At 41.6% G+C, this 15,866-nt stretch overlaps 1 long non-coding RNA gene across 12 annotated transcripts in view; it reads right to left on the reverse strand.

Moving 5' to 3' along the window:
- Positions 1-11,478, reverse strand: part of LOC111243146 (uncharacterized) — a 93,998-nt gene extending 82,520 nt beyond the window's left edge. For all 12 annotated transcript variants that reach the window (XR_015324177.1, XR_015324178.1, XR_015324169.1 and 9 more), the window contains exon 1: positions 11,322-11,478. This is a non-coding gene — a long non-coding RNA (uncharacterized LOC111243146). The remainder of the gene's footprint in view (positions 1-11,321) is intronic.
- Between the last annotated feature and the right edge of the window lie 4,388 nt (positions 11,479-15,866).

Below are 15,866 nucleotides of genomic sequence, written 5' to 3' on the forward strand. Positions count from 1 at the left end.
CGCAGGCGGTTCTCGATTCTATTGTACAGATAAGACCTGCCATTTATAACCTGAGCATGTGACGAAGTGCAAAAAATTGAATATCTTGTAAAATGACTCAGCGCGTCGGGGATATAAATAGTATGTATATCTAAAACAAAATACATACAACTATTTTGTTCTATATACATAGTTCATGGGTCATGGAAGCACCAGCTCCTACCCTTTGTGCCCAGTCAAAGGCCCGAGCTGCCTAAGCCACCGGCTCAGTTTCCATGTTTCATTTATGTCATATTGATTTCGTCTGCAATGAAAATATATTCCTCTCAGCCAGTGACGTACTCCGCAGTAAAAAGGTGTCATAGGAAGCCGCTGTATATGACTTTGTTCCGATGTGCTATCTGCCACTGGGAAGAGCTACGCTGCCAATGGACCTCTGTATCCCTACGCTGCCTTGGGAAAGCAAGACCTGTAGACGCCGGTGCCCACGGACACTGGCTTATTTGCCTAACATACACAGCAATGCTACTACGAGTGATACTGGTGGACTCTACAATATGGGGTTAATCCAATTAGTCGGACTGGTATAGACCCCAGTTGATTCCCCAAAGATGTTCGAGTATGAAGGGTTCAGTCGCGCAAACTCCTAAACGGGCAGAGTGAATGTCCATGTGCGACCGCTGGCTCGATTTCGAAGCATGTGGTACTACATTATGTTGACAAGCCTTTCTCGGCCGTATACGTCTTCTAAGCGCTAACATTAGATCCTTTATTATCTCTTAAACGTAGCACCTACATAACTACACCGTCCTAGAGACGAGGACAAACAATGTAGTTGTCTCATCTGTAGAGACTCCTACAATGCGGCGTAAATTTCGACTTAAATTTCGATTGGTTTCTACCGAAGGTAAGATAATTTGGCACAGAGCAACGGTTTGGCTAGTAAGCTTGCTTCGACCCTTCCCTTGCGCACACCTGTGCTTCGTATGCCGGCCTCTATCCTTCTATCAACCTTCATGTGCTAACAGACGACTACCGCGTCTCATTATCTAAACCAATCGTTAGGTGGCGTAAAGGCCTCATAGACCCAAGGACCAATTTATACCCGAAAACAGACAAGGATTGTACATATTATGAGATTAGAACGTTCCGCAATCGTTAGCCCTGAAAATACGCCCATCTTGTTACCTTTTTACATCGTCCCAGCATAACCTAAAGGCACAGCCAGTTGTGCCCTTTTGACTTTAGTAATGCGCGCTTTCAAACTCATGAATGTCGTCTCTCCAAATGGAAAATTCACTAAATGTGCACGGCCTGGGAAAGAAAGAGTCCTAATCTCAGTCCTCGATTTTACGCACCGAAAGTGTCAGGCAAGTTTCTGACCAACACAATACCCTGTCCGGCTAGTTCGGCCCGCTTACCCCAAAGTTAGATTATTACATTCGATACTACTATTCTTTGCCCCCCGAGGAACATAGACAAACTATGTTGCCAATTTCATACGCAGATTTTTCATCTACCACAAACGCTGAGATATATGAAAATGGCTGATGTGAACAAAAGTGACAGCTGTTATGTAAGAAAACAAACATAGTTTCTCGCCAGTTCAAAAACCTTATCATGAAACATATTACTTAAAACAGCATTTAGAAGACTTTTGTAAAAGTCCTTCGACGAAAACTCAAGGCCCTAACGTATGCGCCTGTTGCGGCATTGTCCAATCCGAGCCCATGCCTGACCTTTGACTCACTTTTTGTCATTTGTACAGATTTAGATAGTATCGGGAGGAATTTCTGTGCGATGTAAACTTATGTTCACCGGATCAATGCATTGATAGTATTGTCTACTAGTAGCTACTTCTCAGTAATATAAAAAAAACATTAGTAGGTAAAACGAGTGGGGAGTTTTTCAAAAGACTTTAAGTCGGTCCAGAATTGCGATTCGAAGAGATAGACGTAGTTGGCTGGCTTTGTCATGGGGTCACGCATGTCGTGATGCCGACGTTAGTCAGGTTCGTTTCCAGGAAAACAGGAGCGGAAAATTTTCTTTTCATATCTTGAATCATTACAGACAAAACATTTACTGTGCAGAACATGTAAAAACATTAGATCTCGTAGACTACTAAGGATCCAGAGGCTTATCCAGGTATTTTTTAAGTACCGATTTGTTTAACCTCTTTCACACTTTAGAGTACAATTAAAGGCTCTCATCATCTAAATGTGTTAACTACACCAATTATATAGGTAAAAGGTGCAAGAAACCTTCAACAAAAGTAATCAAACCCAGTTTTATTAGCCACAGAAATGCATCATGACACATATACTTTTTTTGGTAAATCCGTTGGCAGATATCGTCGTCCTGTCTGAGAGATTAAAACACTCAGCTCCAGATGTCAATGGTCCTACCCAACGCACGCCCGAAGTACTTTTTCGAGACTTTGAGGTCCCGGCTCTACTAGTCAACGACCGTGAGAACCCTACCTAATTCCTCTCAGCAGATCTCCTAGTGACTAGGGCCGTGGTAGTATCGAAATTTGACGACGATCCCGCCCTGCTCGCGCCGCTTCGGCTTGGATGAAAGTATTTACATTGTTCTGGTTACAAGAAAGAGAAACTGTTCGTTGTTTCTGAACCTGATCTGTCACTTGAGGGATTATCAGGTCGTGCTCAAAGGAGGATGCCTTAGAATGAGAGTCTTCATTGATTTGCTAAAGCGGTTATCCTCGAACGCATAGAGAGGTTTTCCAGGGCTTATTTTTACTTTTACGCATTACTCTGTTCATCAGAACCTTCTGTGACAGAGATCAACGAACTTAAGATTTTCAAAACCACTACCCAACTAAACAATTGCGTGAGGCGGCTGTAAGATTAATGCGTTGAATGATCTTCAACTCATCCCTTTGATACCTTACGGTTTCGCCCATCTCTTCTTAATGGTCCATTTACCGTTAGAGAGTCGGCCAGTATATGATGTTCTCTAACACTCAGGTACTCTCTGGCACATAGGCGTTCGTTTTAACAAGTTTTGTACGTTCACGAACCATTGCAGGAAAACTACCCTTAACGCCTGGCTGGCTAGCTTTATACTCGGTATCTTTTATGCGTTTACACTCTACTAATACTCAGGTCCTAGATGGATATGCTTGAATGATGCCTTTAAGGGAATGGTAAACACTGTTGATTTTTTAATATCTGTTTAGGATTTCGATCGGAGTTCGATATCGTTCGTACCACGCATGATTGAAGGGAGGGAGCTGCGTTGCCTGACACATGACCCCTCGCGTGCGGTACGTCCGCCAGGTAATTTTTCTGTTCTAGTTGCCGAACCAGCGAGACCTATTGCTTGCGTATAAATATTGCTCCGCTTATCTCCGTGCCGAAGTATTTTTTGAGCCCATAGTGACACTGTTGCTAAGCTTTATGCGCATACATCCCTTATAAACTTCACTCGATTCGGACTTCTTCCGCAAAAACGATATACATAGCTTGAATCCTGCCACGCCAGGCGTCAAATCGGCAGTATTAAGGTGTCCTACGACATAGTGGTGAGGACCGCCTTAAGATGCATTTTGTTGGATTCTAATCTTTCATGCATTTCGATGTAAGATTCATTGTGCTATCACAATCGAAACGAGAGCTAGCTGGTCGAATTCAGAGCTAAAATAGCTAGATGTAAAACATCGCCGTTTGACGTAAGCATAGCCAAGTGTATTTTCCTGTGGGACGGCTCCTCTCAAGTAAAATCACTTCCCGTCTATCTAAAGGTCAATGGCTCTCTTCGATGGACAGGTAACGTGGTCGTTAAAATGCTTTTAATTTGGATCTGTAAGTCATGAGATGAGCCAGTAATGTCTGGCCAGTACCTACTTATAATGCCCCTTTCGAAACTCGGAGCGTTTTCCAATCCCGAAGACGAGCTTTATTCAGTGATGTTCAGAATAACCAAGCAGATTCAGGTAGACCTTGGAATATATGGCATTGCAATGAAGCGGACTGCTTGGAGCGCTTTGCCGATTTCTCGTATTTGTCGACGGGGTTACGCTCGCTGTAAATGAAAAATTGTTGGACTTTACAGATACCTGCTAGCAACTAAATGCAAAATTTTGTCTGTGAACTCTAAGGAGACGTAATGTTTCAAGCTTTGCTTGTTTTCGCTGCTGTAGACCTATAGCATCACATGGACCCGCGACGAAATAGTTCTACATTAAATCAGTATTACTATAAATATAGATTAATTAAAAGCTACTGATAACCCTATGATAACTGTACTATAAGAAAAAGTTGCAGTTAAGTTAAGCACTGATAGATGGATTCGATATCCGTACGATGTGCCTGTCGAAAAAAATGTACATATATGATGATATACATTCAGACATTGAACTTGTTCGATTTTTGATATTTGTCTTCATCTACATTTATCTATCTTAGTAATGGAGGTCGCAACCGTCCACTAATTTAGTTCGATACGTTTATCTCCATAAATTTGGATTCTTAATTTTATCATAAAAGCCAAAGTTATAGCACGCATGGTCGAGCACATACGAATTAAACCCTAACTCAAACCTCAAGTGTCATCAGTTATTTTTTTATAGCAAATAAAAGACGTTTCAAAAAGTATTTAAACTAATAATTATGTTCACCATGCCATTGTTTCAATATAATGAACATTATTTCACCATGATTATTTCGACAAGGAAGTAGAGTGGCCTATTACGTTGCTGTTTGTATTTCATTGTCACCTATAGCTATGTTTTTTTTTAAATGGAAGTTTATTTAGGAAGATAGCCCCATTTACGTTACGGCGACACACATAATGAAAAAAAAAAACCATATATATAAAAATGTGCAAGCAAAATGAAATATGACTTTTTAGCTATACACGTGCAGGAAACATAGTTCTATCTTCGGTGGTTGCAGTTTGATTGATTCACTAGTTTGTTCACACATTATTTGTTTAAGCTGGAGATACGCAAGTCCATATTGTTCTTTGTAGGCCCAGCTGGAATTCTGTGATTCATTTCATAGACGCTGCATAATCGGTTATCGCTGCTTGTTTCTACATAGTGTAATGTAGTTGTTTAATTTTTAGCCAGCTCTTCACTCGCTATCGCTGGTGTGAATTACGAAATGCGGGCAGCCGTATCCGCTGCGCTCCAACTTTTCTGTGTATGGCAACGTTAAACCGTTTACGCCGCCCGCTAACCTTAATTTCATTTCAACCGCCATTATTCCGTTCCCTACTCTCTCCACCCTTTCCGTCCATCTTTTGTTCTATCGCTGGCATTTCTGCATTTTTTCGGCATAAACCCTTTCCTCTACCCTAGCGCTACGGTCTACCTAGGATCGGTTTGTGCTAGCATTTGAAGCCGTAGTAGTAGTAGTAGCCGCTCAGTCGGACAGGTAGTCGGCCCTCAACCTTTTATCCCCGCTCGATGCTGCGTACCTTGGCTTGATCGTCCAGTCGTAGTATTGCCTGTACAACGAGCCCGTTCTGATTCGGTACTTGTGTTTACAGTATCTGCATTCGCTTACACACACACCTTGTCCCTTCACGTCTCCGTCTGCCCCTCGCTTATTCCCCCCTCCGCTTCTGTGTCTGGTCCTTGTTTTCTCTCTTGCTCTGCCTCTTCTGTTAGTCGCTCTTACCTTACCTATCCCCTCTCGGTGAACCACTTTCGTTGGTCTCTCGTCGCCAGTCGGCTTTCTAATGGCCGTAATCCCCAGCTAATTGGCGAAACAGCCGTTGTGAAGTCTTCTGCGAGCTTCCTAACCTAAGCACTGCTTCAGACGCACCCCCATTTTCCCGACAATTGCCCCACTTTTCTCGACACTGCGACGCTTGATAGACACTTCAGCGAACCCTGCCACTGGGCTCAGAGCCAGTTACCGCTCGCTAGTTTCTTCGACGCTTTGCCGCATATGCGCTTGACATGCGTGCCTGTATCACTGTCAAACCATGTGAGCTCTGGGAGCCCTGAGCGACTGTTGGGAATTGGTGTCGCCTTTTCTAGTGTACGGGTTCAAGGCATAGATGAAACAGAAACTTGCAGGAGAGTTCCGGGAAGTAGAAAATGGCAAGCGCCCAATCTCGTATATGTTTAGGCTAAGCGAGCTCTCTTTTTCCCTTTTCCTTTCAGACCTCTCCTTTCCCGCGTAACCTGTACCCCATCGTCGCACCCATATGCTGTGGTACCACTGCAGACGTCCGGTCACAGCGGGCGGGTAGCAATAACACCGCTATGGAACGACCATAGTAACGCTGTTCGTAGTCCTGCAACTCTCGCCACGGCTGCGGCGGGTAGAGCAGACTAATGATGGGTGGTAATGGCAAGCCGCGCGCCACACTTCGCGGCCGTTTGAGCATACACCTGATACATTTTGTTCAGCAACAGCTCGAGAAAAGTAGGTGGAAGTTTCTAAAGAGAAAACTAGATGTGACCATCAATTGGAGGTAGACACACATGAATACTTGTGTATATATCGCATATGAACATATATCCTATTCATCATTCGCCTCAAACCAGAACAAGTACTTCAACAGCAGACGCCGCACCAACAGACAGGTAAACCAGACAAATGGAAAGCAATAAGGGAAACAAATAGGAACAAATGAGTGAACCACACACAGGGACTAGTCAGACAAAAAGCGAGTGCAATCTTGCTCGTTCGTGCGTCACGAAATAGCATTGTGTAGAAATTATTAGCTGTCGCCGAGACAAAAATTTTCACGGATCATCATTCCTTGTGCTAATTCTCGATTTTGAGAAATCGTACTCGATCTGAATGAAGAAAAACTTGAAATCAAGAAGACTAATCATCGTAATGTAGATACGTCCTTATATAAATGAGTATACTTTGAAATAGTGCTCTTAAAATGGCAAAAAGCATGTTTGGGGCTTCTAGCTTTGTATTTTATATGGCTCGACAATCGATTCAGTTGTATATCCCAAATACCATTTAAAGTGAGCTTATATGTTCAAAAGTTTTTAGCTCGGTACCATATTTTATATGAATAGCTCTTACATTAGGATCCTCACATATGACGATTTCAGTTGGGCTGCTGTGGTTCGGAGGATACGAGCTGTTGTTTACATCACGAGCAATTAGGTGCCTGCAACACTTTTGTTATTGGTATGTATTGCAGTGCGCACCGTTCTAACATGCGTCATTGTGTCCTTTCGGTCACGCCGCAGGACGACCGTGGCCTTCCCCTAATAACGATTTCATTCGTTAGTGGGACGATCAAGACAAGACTAGTTGATGCGAGTCATTCTGCTAAAGGCAAATGTTGTTATTATTAATTTTTCACCGATAATGCATTTTCAAATTTCAATAAATGATCCCAGGCCTCAAGAAATCGATGTTGTGAACAAAAACGTCATTTACTAGTCGTTATATCTTCCGGCGGAGTGAGCGGTAGAAGAAAACTTGGAAATCAGCATGTCTATCACTCGGTCGTTGAAGCGTAGTTTTCTAGGTGTATTAGGTATATTATTCAGATAGTGTCATAAGCGAGTTTACTAATCCGGATGACGAAGAAAGGCACGTCTATATTTTTGTACGGGATACAACGGATTTCGGTGAATCAGAATGCAAGATATCAAGCCAGATATACTTATCATATCATGCAGTCCATTGTAATATATTATCGCCTGACAGCAGTACCCAGACGGTACATGTGTCACGAGGCCAAAAAAGGTCGTTGCACGATTGAAGAACATGTACATTTCGTGGAGAACGTTTAGCTCAGACTGAAAAAACAGCGAGGTCGCAATGAAACCTAGTAGCGCAAGCCAGCTAAAGAAGCTCTAGGACAGATATACACCTGGCTTTTACGGATGGCACCGTAATAATAATATGATCTATATTAGGAACGGATTGGTATATGATGCTACTAAGCAGCCTAACTAGCTTACTCGGCACCAAAATCGAGGTGACGCTTTAAATTAACGGTAAACGTCCGTCGCTAGAGAGCGTTTTTCTTCGGAACCTTTTTATGGCAGCACTATATAAAGGCAGTTGTCACATAGTACATAATCAGTCAGAACAAAGACATTTAGGCCGTTCCCTCTATTTCTGTGGTTTTGTCAGTATATTATTGATATGGCGTAATTTAACTGGGTCAACGTAGGTCGATAGAAAACGGCCGAGTTCTTGAAGTGGAAGCACGCATGCACAGCAGATGCCGAGACGGTTTAAGAAACAACGCCTTACGTCTTAGCAAAGATGAAAAGAAACCTTGGATAACCTTCTGCATCATTTAGCCCCCAATAAACAACTAGCACGTTTCAGGTCAGCGTTTAAAGAGCAATACCGTGAATCCATGACCGGTATTGCTCTTTTTGGACCGTTTAGGAATGCTGGATGACAAATTAGGCTAGACGGGTGCAGTGCCGTGTATCTTACTCAACACAAAAAGTAAATGCGTTATTCCAAACGGCACAACAATACCATATTTCAGAGGCACTTATATCCAAAAGGTCAGTCAGGGTGTCGCTCAGTCCGTGAAATATACGTTCTCGGTAAAACTGTAAAGTTGAGTCTAATCGACACCTCGCAGGAAAACCTAATGCGAACGAAGTATCATGCAGTTGTACGCTGATCTATTAAATCACGTGGCGTCCGTGCGTGAAGGATTCCCGAAGGAAGCAGGTACACATAAAAGGCGCATGCACGTATTACCATTCAACGTCGCTACTCTGCGGCAACCAACAATTGGCGACATGGAGTCTAAGTGAACGCGCATATTGTAGACAATCTGTATCAGATATATGCACCGAACAGAGAATAGACGGGCGGAAGCTATCGGAAACATAGGGAACCTCATCAAGTAGCAATTGTTGCTAGTAAAAGAGGATATGGTCGGTTAGAGAATATTAAAGGAAAGATTGAAAAAGTGGCGAAATGTAGCATATACGAGGAAATATAATAACCTACTAGCAGGAATTCAATACAAACGTATGTCATACGATTATTCAAATATCGGCATACGGCAGATGAGGGGCTCAATAGTTAATATGCAATAATAGCATCAATAACGGAATTGACTGAAATAATACCCTGACTACGAATTGGTTAGTGAAAATATGACACTTATTGCAAAAAAGCCGTTCATAAATTACAGTAATTGTGTCTTTTTTCCACCTCACGAGAAAAACAGTTGAATAGTGTTATAAAGAAGCCCATTTAACTAACATAGATTAGTAGAAGCACCGGCCGGGCTTCCACAGCATGAATTGTCTACACAAACTATCATCCATTTTTTAATACTATCAAAGCAAGAAGACATTAGACGTGATTACTTTAGGACGCCCTCTGAAGCAACACCGCCTAGGGGCAAATATGCAGTAGTACACTATGAATCAAGACAGCAAAAAAAAATTCGAAATTAATCTTCGTACCATTTTGGTATTTCCTCTATTTGACATATAAATATAGCAGTTTGCAATGGCGAAGACAACCCGCATTCGCCATGGCAGCCCGGCACAAGCAGGATCGATTCAAAATCAAATCAGTCCTACAGGCGAGCAGGTCTGATACGAACACGATTGGGTGAGAAAAGCTGACAACGAAAAATGCGAGTTTTTTTCTCGATCCGTCGGCTTCTTCAAGTCTCTCGATATGAATTCAGATATCCATACCCGTAGTTGAGCTCTTTCCGAATAGCGAACACCGGTTGTACGAACGATGGTCTGAAGAGGCGAAACATTTCTCTCGTCGAAATATTTCTGTGAGAGCAAAACCTTACGGGGCGCGGGATAGAAAGTGAGCGGACTAAAGGGAACTCAGGCATTCATATTTATCGATAGCGGAAAAAAAGACATTTTTATGAGGTACGCTATGCGATATTCGCTATATGCTTTGTGCGTTTGCTTGATGCGTTTTTATTCCAAAAATGTTAGCCATACCCATACACGATGGCGGCGTTGATGACCGGCTGCCATTGTTGTTGCCGACGCTCGTGCTCGAAAGGGCTAGCGGCGAGGCTACTCATCGTCCGTTCATGTCGTGAATTTCTTCTCTGCCAGTGGTTTTAATTAATGGCAAAATGTGCGAACATACATTGACAACGGCGATCTAAAAAATTACTACAGACCTACATGGGAATTGCCGGAGTAGAGCGCTGTCTTCCCCTTCCGTGTACCTGGTCCATCTTTATATTGCTGCCTATAGCGACCTATAATGGCCAAAAACATCCGAGCAATTACATTTTGTTTTAACTGCTTATCAAGCACTTCTCCCTTTCCCGGTTACAGTGTAGCGTCAGCACTATCCTCTAGGTTGTATGAAGCGACGACGGGCTGCGTAAGCTCATTGAGGGACAGCTCCGTAGCTAGCTGTGGATGTGTGTGTATTTTAACGCGAGGATATGTGGGCGTGTGTATGTAATATGTGTGTCGTATACGAGTTTAGTTGTTGTTCGCGTTCCAGAACGATCATCCGTTGCTGCGGATGTCCTCTAACAAGGTCCGTACTCAGCTTCTCATAACACTTCGCCTCGTACTCCTATTCCCACGGTATCCTCTGTCAGCCCTCTTCTATGTAGAGGCAAATAGGCGCTGTTCTTTACGGGTTGTTGATAGGCTGACATTGTCCAGTTCAGTATAATTATTGCACATAAAAATAATTGCCTTCTTTTATCATCGCTGCCTCGATCGGCACATACAGGAGTATATTCAAATATATGTATAAGTATATCGTGGGTCACCTACGCCTATGATAGGTAGCCAAAGGTCATACACATCCGTGTTACGTGAATGAGGTGCGATAAGACGGAAGTTGTAGACAGCTGCTCTATGCTTGGGTTGCTTGGCCGACGAAAGTCGAATTACCAGTCAGCCTCGTAACCACTATAGGGTTTACCTTACCATTTGTATTTCCGCTTATATAGAATAAAATTGACTCTGTAACCCAGGGAAAAACGAGGCCTTTACAGTCGATGTGTACTGAGCTTGGCTGTGGTTTTGAAGTACACGAGCTCGCATTGTAGGCATCAGATGGCATAGACCTGGGTCTGCGTCAACGGTCACCCCTCCTGTTGGCCTGGTATAGATGAAGGAGAAATGTATAGGAACGCTATAAACGAACAGCATCTTAATGGTAACCACAGCGTCCGTCTAAAATATAGTTAACCCATCTGGTTAAATGGACATGGACTGGGCCAATTGGCCTTGCTATTTCACTGATCACTAATGACGCCGTCAGCGCTTCTTGGTCAATGGTCAGCACCTCTATCTGACCTTAAGCGTAACACTAACTTACCCAACCCGGTCCAACAAAGCTTGCTCTTAAGTAAAGTTAGTCAGCCTAACGTCTAGTAGTAGAGTATATGTATGAGCTTACGCATTTCGAACACGTAATCTTCTCCAGGTCCTCGGTACTCTGCTCCGTTCTGCCAAGTGATGCAGTGTGGCCCTTCTACGGCAAACGGGAAACCGCCTTCACAACCACAACAAAATTGCAGTGGAATTGTCGAAAGTGGTCACTGAAACCAAGTAGCAATTGTGTAGCCTGTCTCTTTAGCTTAATCGTGCTGCGCCTCCTTGGGGTAAGGGAAACGCAGCGCGGTTAGGCGCGCCCTCACCTCTGAGTGAGAGAACGGGGCCCGCACAAACCCGACTCGTATACCACTCAAGTCGCGGCAACCAGGCTTTTGTCCGGGCCAGCTTTAGGCTTAGTTGCAATATAAAAATGGACTTTATTAACGCTTTTGGCTATTTCGAGGTTAAAGCTCTGCTCATTTGGTATTCTTCATAGCGACACATCTGATCGCAAACGCATTACATTATATAGTACATAATAACTTGGTTGTCGTCGCACGTAGTTGATTTCAAAAGCAGTACGTTAGTTAATGGCCAGGCTGGTCGGCAGCTAGGAAAAAACCGATATGGAAAGCAAGAAGTACTAGTAACGAACCGAAGGGATAAACTCTGCGTTTCATTGAGCTCTGGAACAGGTGGCAGCTTCCTCTATCATAAAGGAGCATTAGATTGCACAGTAGTCACTGCGGATAATACAACAGCGGCTAAGCAAACGGTATTAATACAGTATGATAATTTGTTGATTTGCGCACTTCCTCATGATTATTTAAGTGAAAAGTTGGTATGGCGGTAACCAATGCCAAAGCCGTGTGTACCAAAAAAAAGCTTGAGAAAGGTGCCGCATGACTGAAAGGAAGGAGACAAAACTCGAAAGAGTAAAGTAAGAGGTGGGATCTGACTCAATGGCCCTTTGAGCACAAAAAAGAGTATATGCTTGTTGTTCTCCTATATGCATCATTAGCTTGTGTCTGTCACTCTTGTTACATTAGCAACAGGATTTCCCCGATACTTGACAAACAATAGAACGGATGTACCCATGGTCATATAAAAGAGTGCAAGAAAGCAGCTAATGAGTTTTGTTTGGCTGAATCGGTGACGTTTCCTAAGATTATTCGGATTTTTGAAAAGCACTGATTTTTTTTGTCTTTGTTCCTATATAGGCACGTACTACTATATATCCTAAAGCAAAAGTGAACAATTAAGATTATAATACTGTAAAGTACCCAAGCAAAGCATGAGACTTAGGACTGACGTGGTACCAGTCTCCTACGAGTTCTTCAACCAGTAATCCTTAAAAGAACGAAGACCCATTATCGAAAAATTGCAGGGTCTCACAGAAAAGTTTTCACAGAAAAGCTTTCATCCAACTTTTCTTGTTTGAAATGCGTATACTTTTAACTGACTTTCCTCAACCTGATTCTGCTCTACGATTTAACAGTTCTACGATAACCGTCGGAGATTACGCAAATGTTGCAAAGCTTCGTTTAACTCTAAAGACGAAAACCTTTATTTCGACTAATATTTGTTCTTTCACGTTCTACACAGGTCATATATGCGCGTTAATAGTTCATTTTTATGAAAATTCTATCCTATTATGTAATCTAACGTACCGTAATATATTGTGTTCAAAATGATGTAGCCTATGACACGGCCATATATAGTGATTTCGTGTGAGAAATATATATCTATAGGTTGGTAACTAATTGTTTCGTGTTTTTCTTTAATTCCTGTTCCACACATACAGTGTCACTCAAAGCTGTAGTGCAACCCGTGATAATTTTTCTCGAGCGCATTTTGTATTCAGTTAACTTTAGAACACGTGGCTCGGAAACAGGCGAAACTGTGGTAATAAACCAAGCGATAATCTTAACTTTTTTTTTGAACTTTAAAAAATTGAATACGAAAATTAGCCGAATAAATTAAGTAACTTGAACGACATCAAATTACTAACTTGTGTGCATCGTAAACAAAATCTGCAGTTTTATAGTATTCATTTTTAAAATCAACATTGCTTTGTTAGAACGAAACTAATAGACTATGTAGCCTCACCTTTCTTTACCGTTAGGTATGAGTTGTACAATTTCGTTGACCTTTTTAGGCCAATCGCGCGGCCGATTGTACTAATCTAATAATGTCTTATTCCCATTAAAAATATTTACACTATATGCTCAGTACAAAGTCTTGTATATGTTTATGCACGGATTAGAAACTGTGTAAAAGGGCCGTCTTATGTTATATGCGTCCAGCCGAACTGTGATAGTATGTGATAATAGCGACTTATTTTTTTGAAGTATACAAAGTAACTTTTCTTCGCTCATACTCAATCAGTTAGGCCTTGGTTCGTTGCTATTCATTTTGCCGTTTGAAGAAAGAGACATACGAGACACTTTGCTAGTTTTCTTTGACAAAATCGCTTATCTAACCTCGTTCCATTATCCCGTTTTGATTAGATCTTATCCTCAGTTTATCCACCTTGCTCTTTCCCTTGCTTTGCCTATTTGAACTAACACGTTTCTTAAATAGCTGTTAATAGCTTAGACAAATCGCTTGGATTCCTTCAGATGGCAGCAGCACTACAAAAAACGCAGATTTTTCCCATTGAATGTTCATGGTCTTTTTTTTTCAATGTAAACACACTACTTTGGGAGCACAGTTGCGGTCACCTGACCTATCCGTCGCTCGTTTTTCACTGCACGCTGTGTTTTGATGAGCATAACTTGCTCCGCTGTTCCTGTCATTGTGTTATGTTGTCCTGGATAGCTCATTTCTTCCTGCTTTCCCTATTCAATATTCCCCTAGTACTCGGACTCAAATTGCGACGAAAGGGCAGTCAGACAGACAGACAGACCCTTTTTATCCGATTTATTTAAGCGTTCTCACAGCATGCCGTTGACTCCGCAATCAAACATCATCAGTTTAATCAGCGCTTAGAAGCTATGAGCTTCCGATGTTACTAGGGGGCAAAACACTGCATTTTATTTTACCTCTAGTAAAAATCTGTAACCAACATTTTCGATCGTAGCTTCGAAAAAATCCAAGTTATATATTCAAAAAAAGCTATATATTTCAAAACCTTTGATACTATCATGGAATATGTCTGAGACATTAATGCATTTAGAATGATACAGTCAGCTCTTAAAGCTAATATCACCGAAGCTCAATTTTCCCAGTGACTGTGTAATATTAAGTACATCTATAAATCACGCAAACATAGAGACATCAAAATATATTCCAGACTGGAAAAATGAACAGTGTAATCGTACTAGTTCTATATATATATGGAAAAAATGATGTAAAAATCATTATAATCAGACGACCCAGGACTAAAGCGTGGGTTAGATGCATATATAATTTATTTCCATGACACCTGTCGCATATTTTAAGGATGTGAAAGCTATTTTAGGTTGGAAATTCTTGATAATTACATTTATTGCTTCAGGTTTTAACATTAGAAACATTATAACTGTTTTTCAGACCCTTAGGAACCCAAAATTTGTTTTATGTTATATTTTCACTTGCATGTCTTTAGAATAATCTGTGAAGTTGTTCGGCAGCGAAGGTGACTGTCGGTAAAATCCACGGGCCAGCATATCGCTTAAGGGGTACCGATGTGGTTGTACAGTCGCTCTAGAACGAGCAAAATATTAGGGAATAAATAAGTTTATGTTTAATAACTTGATGGGGGGAGGGAATCACTAACTTAATGTCGTATGTCGAGTGTAATTTTGTCTCGGCACACACCATTTGCTTAATAACACGGCAAAACATAGCAGTATATTCGTCAAAGACCTTTCTATCATGTGGCTTCATAATTCATTGATTTTAAGAGAATATACTAATTGAAGATACCTATGTTGCTGCCCCACAAGGCTGGGTCGGAAATAGAGCTAGCTATATGGGCCACTAATGATTCTGTTCGACTAAGTCAATCATTCAGCAAACCCTAAAAGAGAGCGTTTTGTATTTTAGAAAGGGCTATGGTTGTGACTAGAGAAGCCGATGCGTTATAATGAGCTAGGCAGATCAGTGACTACTATTTTTTTACAACATACCCACGTGAACTTTTACTGTACCATGTGAAACAAGCTTAGTAATAATTAGATAATATAATAATAGATATTAGCATACCTACGAACTATATTTTACTCGAAGAGAAAAAAAACAGAGACAACGTGCGTATTATTATTCTAAGATGAACTTACTTTACTGGATTAGGGCCTGTACGACAATCGTACTTATGGATGATTACCCCCTGGTGGAGTCATGAGCTATGGCAATATTTATCTGCGACACGGTTTACGTCGACAATGCTGTGTTGTCCAGACAAGGCGTTATGCAAATAAAGCAATCCGAATTTTATCTAAAACACCTTGTTAAATAAATGCGCTACGGTCCGTGCGAAACCGGCGTGGTTTAATCTAATCTATATATACATACACGAATTCTTATTAAACTGAGCTATACGTTAAAGCCACTAAAAGTTCATTCGATTTCTGTGCAAAAATAGCAGCGATGTCATACAGTGGCACACCCCTTCGAAATTTAATGGCCCATATAACCTGAGCTA

Source organism: Varroa destructor, unplaced genomic scaffold (genome assembly GCF_002443255.2).
Source record: "Varroa destructor unplaced genomic scaffold, Vdes_3.0 BEIS01000001.1, whole genome shotgun sequence".
Classification (NCBI taxonomy): Eukaryota; Metazoa; Arthropoda; class Arachnida; order Mesostigmata; family Varroidae; genus Varroa; species Varroa destructor.